The sequence below is a fragment of the Patella vulgata genome, chromosome 4 (genome assembly GCF_932274485.2).
Source record: "Patella vulgata chromosome 4, xgPatVulg1.2, whole genome shotgun sequence".
In the NCBI taxonomy this organism is placed as follows: domain Eukaryota; kingdom Metazoa; phylum Mollusca; class Gastropoda; family Patellidae; genus Patella; species Patella vulgata.
In genome coordinates this window covers 51,537,287-51,549,309 of record NC_065882.2, presented here as the reverse complement: position 1 = coordinate 51,549,309, position 12,023 = coordinate 51,537,287, and the positions used below count along the sequence as shown (strand labels likewise).

Sequence of the window (12,023 nt, the reverse complement as noted above, 5' to 3'; positions counted from 1 at the left end):
GAGGTCCAATACCTATCATCTGGGTTTGGGGAAAGGAGAGAATTGAGACAAAGTGTTTTACCTCTCCATATCAATGTCAATCATTGATTTCAATATTAATAGTGTGATGGGGTTGCAATATGTCTACACGGGCATTTGACTGGTGTATAGGTGAAGTCTTTGACTACGTCTATTGTTTTGAGCCTCGTGATGAGCTTGCATACTTCGATTGAGGGATGATTGACGTACACCTTGTTTACAAGACTGCTATCTATTTGATAGCGATGGGTGTTTTCTTCCTTTAGACGGGATTCCCTTGCAATTTTGATCTTCTCTTTTGCCATGCTTGCAAATTTCTGACTGCTGTATTCAAAATTGTCCAGTTCATTTAGTGACAACCCTTCCTTCGCTAGTTTGTCGACTTGCTCGTTTCCCAAAATATTGACGTGGGAAGGGATCTATGCCAGGATCACATCCCTCCCACTGATTTTAATCTTTTGAATTAGGTCCCTAACTTCGTGGATCTGCCCGCACCTTTTGGGGAAGTTTGATGCAATAGATTTGATGCTACTCAGGGAGTCGGACATTTTTCCAGTGCAGCTTTAATAACCATCAGTTCTGCGGTGTACACAGAACAATGTACTGATAGCCTTTCGCTGATGTTCAGCTTTGCTTTGGAGGTATATGCCATATCCTGTTGCTCCGTTTGCAGAATCTTTTGATCCATCTGTGAGCTCATTATCCATCATATTTATATATTCTGATAAATGTAATCTAATTAAGTAGCCAAGACAGAGACCTACCTGATCTAAACAAGTGTTGAAAGTAATACACTAAATTGTTTGACAAATGTGTAAAACATTGTTAGCAATATCATGGACCTTCTAATATAAAATAAGTTAATTAAATCACACTATACAGTATAATACTCAATATATGCAAGAACCTATAAATCACATCATTTATTGTTCATTAATGACAAGCCTAGTAATTCAATAAACAATCAGATCCAATCACACAAATTCTCTATTAGTGGATGTCATGCAATGAGATCTGAGTAATTTTGATTTAGTAATATAGTACATTTTCCACAATGCTATCGTTTTACTTGTGTTAAAGGGACAATAACACTCTTGCTGGCTTGAAAGCTCCGGAAAATAAATAATATCTCTATCTAAGTACTAGATGTTTAAGTGTCCTATCCTGTTGTGTAAATTATCCATTACATCCTATTTTACTTGTCCAGAGGGTTCGAAAATATTTTTAAATCGAAGTTTCATTTGAAAAGGTTTACGTTAGACGTTTCAAACCAATACCATTATGTTGAATTTTTCAAAATTTTTAAATAAGATGTGTTAAGATGAAATTTGTATCATCAATTAATTGAAATATTCTAAAATAGTACAATTTGTTGACCAGAATAAAGATTGGGATATATTATTCAGTTACAACAAGAGTGGTATTGAGCCTTTAAAATTGTGTCTACAAATCTGTTTATCTTTATTTTCTGAACAAGGTAAGCTAAATATTTTGATTGCTTCTCTATAGGCTACATCATTTATTCGCAATAACATTGTAGATTTCGGTTATGCTACTGTATTGCTGGTATTGGTTTTATAATTTGTATGACTTATTGAAATTAACATAAATTAGATTAAACAGTATTGGGAACAAGCCATAAAGCTTATATTAATCCGTCTCCCTGTAGTATTAAACAAAATAAAAATGGCATGTTTAAATTGCATAAAACGTGTAATAATTTACATAATATTAATAACATAAATATAATCTCTTGTCATCATCCCTATTAATACAGTCATTATCTTCATCTTCATCCTCAGAACCAGCACATATGCTATGTTTTGTCAACTAACATCTACAAGGCCTAGTGGTAAGTAAATAAAATCAGGCGAAGTGAATGGAATAGGCCTATAAACATATTAAATTGACGAAATAGAAGCACATAATATAGTCACGAAATGGCCTAGATAAAATCCCTTTATACTTGGTTCAATATCTATCTATGGTCCGCATCAGCCCGGTAGTGGTCCGAATCAGTCTCGAATGTGGTCCGAATCAGCTTAGACTTTTGGTCCGAATCAGCCATTGTTCGAATCTGCCAGGTTCCGAACCAGTTTGGTTTCGTAGAGCTAACCTTAGACTAACGATTTCCGCCATGTGTACCATTTGTAGCGCCCCCTTATGGCTTTTTTATTGCTCTAGTCTCGTACAATATTTATGATGAATCTAAGAACTTGACACTACAATTATGAAGTTTTGTCTTATTTAATCTATGTTTTTTCCATTGAAATTCAGTGAGCATGTAAGTAAAGACCGAAACATTGAGATATTGTCAGTTGGGTGTATGTCGCTTCAAATTAGTAAATTGCTACACGTTAATTTACTGTCCACATATAGTGTCAAGTGTCAGGGTAGTCAGACCTCATTTTTCAATTTGGCTCAGATGAGACGTGTACAAACCGCTCTTGTCACTTCTTAAAGGAGCCAAATCTTATTCTTTGGCACCTAGAAATGGACACAAATGGGTCGCAACGCATATAGGCCTAATAATAATGTAATATGAATGGATATGTTGAGTGCATGCTTCACCCCTTGGTCAGATTACAATTAGAAATGGTTCCATGAAAGTTCTGTCTTACTCCAGACAGTACCGAACACAAATTGGCGACCTATTCGGCTAGCCACCCATTCGACCGATCCAGTTGGCAACCTATTCAGAATTATGCCAACAGTCGACAAACTCATCTATTTTTATCATCCAATAAAATCCAACGTTACGTCTATCAAATAAAAGTAGTATATATTTTTTTTTATCCATTCCTTTAGCTCAGAATAGAGGCGTAATTTCGCATTTTCTCACAAAATTCTTAACATCCAACTAAACATATTCCGAAGGGTAATTAAATAGGCTTTCCAAATATTATTAGTAAAAGTTGGCACAGTCATATTAAAGGGGTGCACTCTCATCCTAAACATGGCCAATTTTTTAAAAATTTTAAAGGGAAATCCGTTAATATCCCGTGTCAAAATTCGGACCATCGTACAAAATTCTGATGATCCAACTAAATATATTCTGAAAGGTAATTGAATCAGCTTTCTAAATATTATTAGTAAAAGTTGGCACAATCATATTAAATGGGTGCGCTCTCAACCTGAACATAGCCAAATTTTCATTATTTTTAAGTGAAAGAACAGTAATATTCCGAGTCAAAATTCGGACCATTGTACAAAATTCTGATCATCCAGCTCTGTATATTCTGAAAGGTAATTGAATAAGCTTTCCAAATATTATTAGTAAAAGTTGGCACAATCATTTTAAAGGGGTGCGCTCTCATCCTAACCGTCGCCAATTTTTAAATATTTTAAAGTGAAGAACGGTAATATTTCGAGTCAAAATTCGGACTATCGTACAAAATTCTGAGCATCCAGCTATATATATTCTGAAAGGTAATTGAATAAGCTTTTCAAATATTATTAGTAAAAGTTGGCACAATCATATTAAAGGGGTGCGATCTCGACCTAAACATAGCCAATTTTTCATTATTCTAAATGTCAAGTTAAACGGGTATTTTGTTTGAAGTCCAAATTCAGATCATCGTACAAAATTCTGAGCATCCAGCTATATATATTCTGAAAGGTGATTGAATAAGCTTTCTAAATATTATTAGTTAAAGTTGGCACAATCATATTAAAGGGATGCGCTCTCATCCTAAACGACACCAATATTTCAATATTTTAAAGTGAAAGAATGGTAATATTCCGAGTCAAAATTCAGACCATCGTACAAAATTCTGAGCATCCAGCTATATATATTCTGAAAGGTGATTGAATAAGCTTTCTAAATATTATTAGTTAAAGTTGGCACAATCCAGTGATGGGATTTCAAAATTTTTCTTGTCGAACATGTATACCGAAAATAAAGGGGCATAACTCTTATTATTTAAGCAGGCGATGTCAGACCACAATTAAAAATCACATGTCAACAAAATATTCAAATTCGTACGTAATGAAAAAAATAGGTGAGCCTCGTTATTTTCATATTTAATTCCCGTACGGTATTCAAATTTATGTCAGTAATATTCCAAAATTATGTGTTGTTGTGATACGATAGAATGAAAGCGTGCCGACTACTGTCGACCCATATTTTTGTTCAAAATCACCTCCAAAATTACCTTATTTTTCGGGGTATAAGTCGATACTTTTTTCAGCAAAAGTCCGGCATTCGTCTTATACTATGTTCTGACTTCTATACGGATGGAAGTAGAAAAAAAAAGACAACCAGGTGAACCAGATTTTTTTGGGGCTGTGACCGTCGCTCCACGATACCGAGCCAGTGACATCATCTGCTAAATAATAGCACTCGCTATCATGTAAAACAATTGACTACTTACATGTACACTATTCCAATCAAAATATTTGTTGACATTTCTCAACTTGTTTATTTCTTTTTTTAAACATAAACCCCATTCAAAATATTATCATAAACCTGAAAATATGCCATTAAAATAGAACCTTTCCTGCGACGTGATAATAGTCACATTTACATCTCTTGTAGTTTCACACGTCTCGCGAGATTTCTACTTTAGTTTTTGATTATTGTATTATAACCACGTCTGGATGTTTGTGTAAAATAACTTTATTTTACTAGCGCTTCCACTGAAGTGATATCGCAGACAAATTAACGGATATATTGAGTTTTAAGTTAACGTGATAATTGTCACATTTACATCTCTTGTAATTTCACGCATCTCGCGAGATTTCTACTTTAGTTTTCGATTATTGTATTATAACCACGTGTGTGTGTGAAATAGCTTTATTTAACGTGCGCTTCCACCGAAGTGACATCGCAGACAAATTAACGGATATATTGATTTACAAGTTAACAGATAATATATTGATTTGGGGTGTTATATACTCTTACAATATGTGACATCTGTGATTAGTTTATACATATTGTCGGCTCACATCAATGGGATTAAAATGTTCGACAATGGTAAAACCACAAGGTAAACACTTAGATTAAAATGATAATCACTCTTACTGGATTGATGAATAGTCCGACAAAGGGGAAGCAATGACTTCTGTTTAAGATTAGATTGATGAATTGTCCGAAAAGGGTTAAGTCAGCCAATCAAGGCATATTAAGTAGCTAATCAAGGTAGGTGTATAGACGGTATAACACGATAAATATGTTGATCACTTAAATATCTAATCAATTCAGCCTATTATCAACGATAATCGGGTTGAGTGGTAGTTATACACCCCTAGGACCATCTAGAAATCAGCCAGATTTCTTCAAGTTTAGGAATGTGACCTCAAAGATAATAGAGATCTGTTGAAGAGAATCTTGTCATCAACTTCTCAAAGATAATAAATTGTCGCCCAATTATTATCTATTTAGATGGTGCAGTGTTTAAGTGTCATATTACACTGCTCTATATTTAGAACGTACAAGCTACATGTAGATGGGTTTGAGATTTTCAATTCAAATTGAACTAAAATAAGGAAATAATAGAAAATAATCAAATTGGAAGTAGAAATAAACAAATTTAATAACAAATTAATATAATGAAAATAAAATTGATTCAAATATTACATAAAGTAATAATAAGATATAATTAGATAATAATAATAATAAGCTTATATAATGAGATGTAATACATGTATGTACAGCACCTTGTCTAAGCCAGGCTATAAAATATCTTACACTATTTTACTCATATACTTTGATATTGACCAATTTGATGTTAACCAATTAAATGATTTTGGATTTTTTTCCTGGGGAGATTACTATTCATAAGTAAAACAAGCGTTGTTGAGCACATTATCCTTGTATAACTCTTGCCAGTGGCACTTTACATTCACCTATGAATATTTATTTCCATAGAAAGGGCTCAATGTCGAAATATTTACGGCCTATTGAGCCATCGTACATGTATATTATATGTGAACACAGGGTACAAATTTACAAACTTATCAATTATTATTTAAGAAAATTGGATCCAAAATATATCTTGTATGTTGGTGCATAAATATGAACATTTAATGATTTTTTAAATAGAGGGAGAGGTTACCAAAAACATATTTAATATACAGCGTTGCCATGCAAGAGACGCCAACATTTTGCAAGAGATGGACAGAGAACAAGCTTTAAAAAAATGTTTTTCGTACAATCAGGTATCATAATGCAGGCAGACACGGTCTGAAGTATCGACTGGATTCAAGAACTTTGGGATATAAACATATAAGCGGACAAGATAAAAACGTGATTTCTCGTACAATCGGGGGCCATAAGACAGGAAATTAGGTCTGATATGCGCGAATATCAAAAGGAACAGAGATATTTGTCGGTAATGAAACATTTATAATACACTAAAATCTGATTAAGGTAACAACTCATTAAGTAATTATCAGAAATCATTAGAATTTGTTTGGCCCATGCTGACGTTTACTACACAAAACATTTAATATCATATATTTAGCTGTTTAAGTTATCAAATATCATTAAAAATCAACATAATTGTTCGTTTCAAGACCTTAAACTATGTGTATCACTCTAAAGTCAATCGAAATAATCATGATATAGGCGTTAACACGGTGTATAAATATAAAATCAATCAGCTGATAACTATCTGGCAGTAATTATCGGAATTCATTGAAAATCAATAGGCTTCTTCGTCTGATGACCTTAAAGACTATGTATATACTTAAAGTCAATCGGATATTTACTTTAGCCCCTAGCGCGTCCACCAAGGGCGTGGATTTGTCATAACTTTTTTGGGGGGGCGGAGGGGGACGAACCATGGAACCTTTCATTACCAAATCAAAATAATAATTACGAACAGTTTACCAGTGTAATCTCGATGAAAGCTGTAACTAGGGGTAATATGATGACGATATGGTAAAATTGACTACCTACAATTAAGGAGGAAGATATCGTGAAGATGAATAACTGTAGCGAGACCCAAGGCAGTGGTTAGATAGCCTTCAGAATGGGACATTCATGTGGATATAAACCTGAAAATCTGTCCTGGTGATCAAAATCATGGGGGGGGGGGCAGAGACCTATTCGCCCCCCCTTCTGATTCTAATGGGGGACCCGTCCCCCCCCCCCCCCCCCCCGCCCCTCCCTAATCCCTCCACAAGATTTATCAAAGTCATAAAGGGCTATATATGTAACTCTGGCAGTAATTATCGGAATTCGGTGAAAATCAGTAGGCTTCTTCGTCTCATGACCTTAAACATGGATATAATTTAAAGTCAATCGTATATTAACTTTACCTCTAAAGGGTTCACAACCTTGTGTTACATACTTTTACGCTATATTTCAAGTTTCGTCAATATCGGATGAAAATTGTGACCTTTAGAGTGTCCTCAAAAAATTGTGCACAGACAGGTGCGACTCAATATACAAAAATTAGGATCGGAGGAATATGAGCACTTATATTAAAATAACAGCTCTTGTCTAGTATTGGTGTTCTTCCTGAAATAAAAAAAAAACATGTTATGTATTAAGTTGTTTAGAAAATTGGTTTTAGTGCAGTCTCAATAGTAATAATATAATTGGCATTTTACTTTGCATCATGCTACTGTTTTCGTAGCAAGCAAACTGCAAATAATGCTTGCAGTACAAGAAGATATAAAATTGGGATAAATTGCTTACCTTGGAGTAGAAGTTTGTGGTCTTGTCTTCCGACGCCTTCCTTTTTGGGGGGTTTCATTTGGTTTGCGCTTAGAGGTTGTAGATAAGGATGTTGTAGACGAGGTTGTTGCAGATGTGGTTGTTATTGTTTGAGATGATAATTGTGCCTTCTTTTTGTGTCGTCCAATTTTGTCTAAAAGTTCTCCTGATGGAATAGGTAAGATTTCACTTAATTCCTTAAATTTTGTATCAGGTCCTAAATCATACTCTATGTCACCAGATTTTGTCTTTATCAAACACCCATCTTCAATAAAATTTGGATTATATGAAGTATGGTATCCAGCCGTAGAGTAATACTGCAATAAACAGTTGATATTCTTTGACAACTGATCAATTGTAGATTGGGGTGGCATCCAGGCTTTTGGGTTTCTTTGAGTTTGAGTACCATTTCTCTTCGGAATTGACACAGAGAGTTGCCTTATTTCGTCAAATGAAAACTGATTTGCAATTAAATATTTTGGGCAATAAAGTGTCTTTATGATATCTTTGTATATGTCTGCATTAATTGTAACTTTAATTTCAACCTGGCTTCTTTTAATATTTAAAAAACTGTTTTTAAATAGTTCATCTTGAAAAATCACATTAACTATTCGAGAATGTGAAATTCCATAGAATTTTGGTGTGTAATCATTACCACCTAGAGATAATGCTGCTGCGAGCTTAACACCTATGTCATAGTCAAGTGTTGCATCTTCCAGTATTTCTAGCATGCCTGTGATATTGAAAATGTCAAACAAATTATTTGGTTTCTGAAGCAATACATAGACAGTATATACAAAATGCTTATTATGTTCATTCCTCTTCCACATAAGGCTAATGGCAAAAAGATGTAGAACAACAGCATCAATATCCCCAGATGTAACAAGACTAACAAAAGCCTCACCATCACTAACACTTTTTGAATACTCGAAAAGCCAATCAATTTGTGCCATTTCTGCTTCACCTTTCTGTTGCTTGATATTTGTAAGTTTTTCTACAGAAACCAAACCATGTTCATCAGAAAAACAACATCTTATTGGGGTAGTGTATGATTTACACTCTGACATATGATGTTCGCTGTCAATATCCACAGTGACATTTTTCTGTAGATTCAGGTCGGTGATGTGGGCCACAAGATATTTTCTGATCAGTTTTTTACCCTCCATGCTCCCTGTAACTGACGACCTGTCAATATGTGTAAGAATTTCTTCTGCTGTTTTTAAATGGCTAATTTGATATTTCTTTCCCGAATCTCGCTGTGTTCTTGTTGCAGCCTTGAAATCATCTGGGGTGAAATTGTACTTTTCTTCACATACTGCTATGTTTTGGACATTTGGAAAATCAAATAAGATTTTTTGGAAAACACTTTTCTGGACAAACTTGACGTATTGGTATCCAGTAAGATTTGAGGGGGTCCTAAACTTGACACCAGCAAATTCGACAGTGACACATTTGACTAAATGTGATATGGATTCTGGAACCCTTTGGGTATCAAACTGGATAAGTCTGTCAAAACTTTCACTTCCTAATGCACCAACACAGGAAACAAATGCAGCTTTTAGTGCAGTTTTCCCCCCAGAAGATTTCTGAACTTTTGGTTTTGAGCAATCTGGCTTGACAATTGCTTGGCATGTGTTCATTTTGGAGCTCAAACATTGGACTCTATTTATCTCCTGTCGTACTAACCGAAGTCTCTTTAGCTCATCTTTCTCATCTTCTTTTAAAGGTTTTTGTTGTTGTTCTGTCACTCTTTTTATTGTCACGCTTTTAGATTTTTTAAGCTTAGACAGCAGTTCCTTAGGCCCATCCACTGTGTCTATTTCTGGAAGAGTATCCTTACTGTGTCCAAATAAGGACAGGGAAGAAATGTGTTTCACAATTAGAAATTTGCCGATTTCCTCAGTATGTTTATCCAATATTGAGGAGGAAATATATGTTTCATGAGCACTATAAACATTCCTTACAATGTCGTCTTTATGCAATGACAGTCCTCCTCTTCGTAAAACTAAAGTTGTTATTCTTAAAACATAATTTAAGTCAGTTTGATTTAATGTCAATCCAAGAATATCATCACTTGTTCTGTCAGACAATTCTTTGTTAAAACTTTGAATTGGGTTTAATGAATCAACCAGGGACATTCGTGGCAATATAGAAGACAATGTTCCTCCAGATCTAAAACTCTTCAAAACATCTTTGTGTTCCATCTCCCTTTGGGTGTCAAGGCCAAAGTTCACATCACTGTTTTTATGGGGTGTTGAATAAAATGCCCATTTAAATTGTGTATGGTTTATATTGCTTAAATGCATATTTCTCACTTACAAATGTGTTACCAGTGTTATTAGGTATAACAGAATCAGAATGTATTAGTTCAGAATCACAATAACTGGAGAAAATTTGATCCAACACATTATCTTCATCATACGTTTTTTCATTTTCTTCATCCTTATCAACAGCATTTAAATTCATTTCTTCGTCAGTTTCATCCACATCAGAAAGATCTATGAAATCATTACCAGCAACATAGGGATGAATAAAAGAATTTAATTCTGAATCCTCGTTACTTATTTCAGACTGAAAAATAAGTTTACTTAGAATTAATACTGTACTAATTTGTCAATGGCACCTTCTAAATATCTGACATTATTCTTATAGCTCTGTAGCTTAGAATAGATTAAAATGAATTTATTCAAAAGGGTGCAAACTAAGGGTTGAGATAAGCTTGTCTAAACTATTTGCCTCTTCGCAACAAGTAACAATGCACTATGCATGACTAAACATAAGGATTATTAAAATAAATATAGGTATTAATCGAAATATAAGCTTGCTAGACTCTTATTATCATACCTCATTATCAATTGTCAAATTTAAAAGCGACTCTTCTATTTCTTTTGGAACCAATCATCTGAAGGAAAAAAAGGTATGGTACCTCAAAATGGATAATGTACAATTAAAACAGTGAAATATGTTTTTTTAGATACAATTCTGATTCTAACAAATCTATCCTGATCAGCCAATTATAAACCTATTTTATAGAAGCAAATTGCATTACCTTTTCTGATGGATTTCCAAATCTCTGCAAAACCCCATGTTATCATTCTTTCAAATCGACTATACATCTCATATTCATCTGGTAAAAGATTCAGAAGTTTGGTTTCAGCATCATCTTTGGTAAGGTATATATTATTCATGCAACAACAAACTTCTGATTCGTTACATATATTAGGATTATGCCAGGACAAAACTTCAATGCTATCAACTGGAACTCCACTAACCGTTATAGGTAGCGTACATATTTGCATAGATCTGCTATCACCAGGATTGGGATCATTGTGATATTTTAATCTAAATCTAACAAGATTGTCCAATTTCAGTATGACAAGAGATTTTCGTAGAGTCACTGGATATGTTCCAAATCCCTGAATTGATTCATATGCCAGAGGATATTGCTTTAGGTATGTGTTATAATAGCATTTATCTGATGTTGAATGTTTTATCAGTTGTCTATCTGCCGTTTTTAAGCAAGATGTAGCACCCATTTCAGCTGTCACCGAGAATACAGTTTGGGCTGAGTCAAAATTCATTGACAGCTGGTGGGTATGCTGATCTTGAAGAACTCCAGAGTATTTCCGATTTCGGATATTCATCAAAAAATCATATACTGCATAAAGCTTAAACAATTTTGTTCTGAGATAGCCGTCCTTATCATTGCTTCTATTAAAACATTCTTGGTTAATGAAGCTTGTCAGTATTATTTGCATACACAAAGGTGTGTGCAGAGACCATTCTGTAGCTAAATTAAATGTTCTCCAGTGCAGAGGATCCATTGAAATGTCACTAAAGCATTTAGTACAATCTTTTGATTCAGGTTTTGGGGGGATTTCGATATTGGAAAGTTCAATGTATTCGTGACATTTTTTATTTTCCAATCTCTTCAGATTCACTTGATCACGCAATTCAAATCTTGATACATTATTCCACTTATCAACATAGGCACTAACAGTTTCTGGCATAAAAAACATTATGTGGTAACATGAAATCTTGTGTTCAGTTAAACAACTCTGTATTGTTGTTATAGCCAAACAGTAGTCGACATCAACTATTGTTTTCAATTCTACATATATATGTATAGATGGTGGATGCTGGCAAGTTGAATTGCAGTCTACACATACTACCCTATTTGCAATGTCACCAACTTCTTCAAAAATGCTACAGTCTATCAAATGAGGATTATGTCGTTGTTCTGCATGTAGAAATACTTCTTCTTCTGAGGAAGCTGCAATTTTCCGCGTTTGTCGACTTTCCATGCAGGCTACGGATTCCTTTCTGATTATTTTGGATATGC

The 12,023-nt window shown here is 34.2% G+C and overlaps 1 protein-coding gene across 1 annotated transcript in view; it reads left to right on the top strand.

Annotated features, from left to right (window-relative positions):
• Positions 1 to 2,176: 2,176 nt before the first annotated feature.
• The window catches only part of LOC126818385 (uncharacterized), a 28,698-nt gene continuing 18,851 nt past the window's right edge, over positions 2,177 to 12,023 (top strand). Inside the window, exon 1 of the mRNA XM_050545781.2 lies at positions 2,177 to 2,302. The gene's annotated coding sequence lies outside the window, so the exon portion shown is untranslated. The remainder of the gene's footprint in view (positions 2,303 to 12,023) is intronic.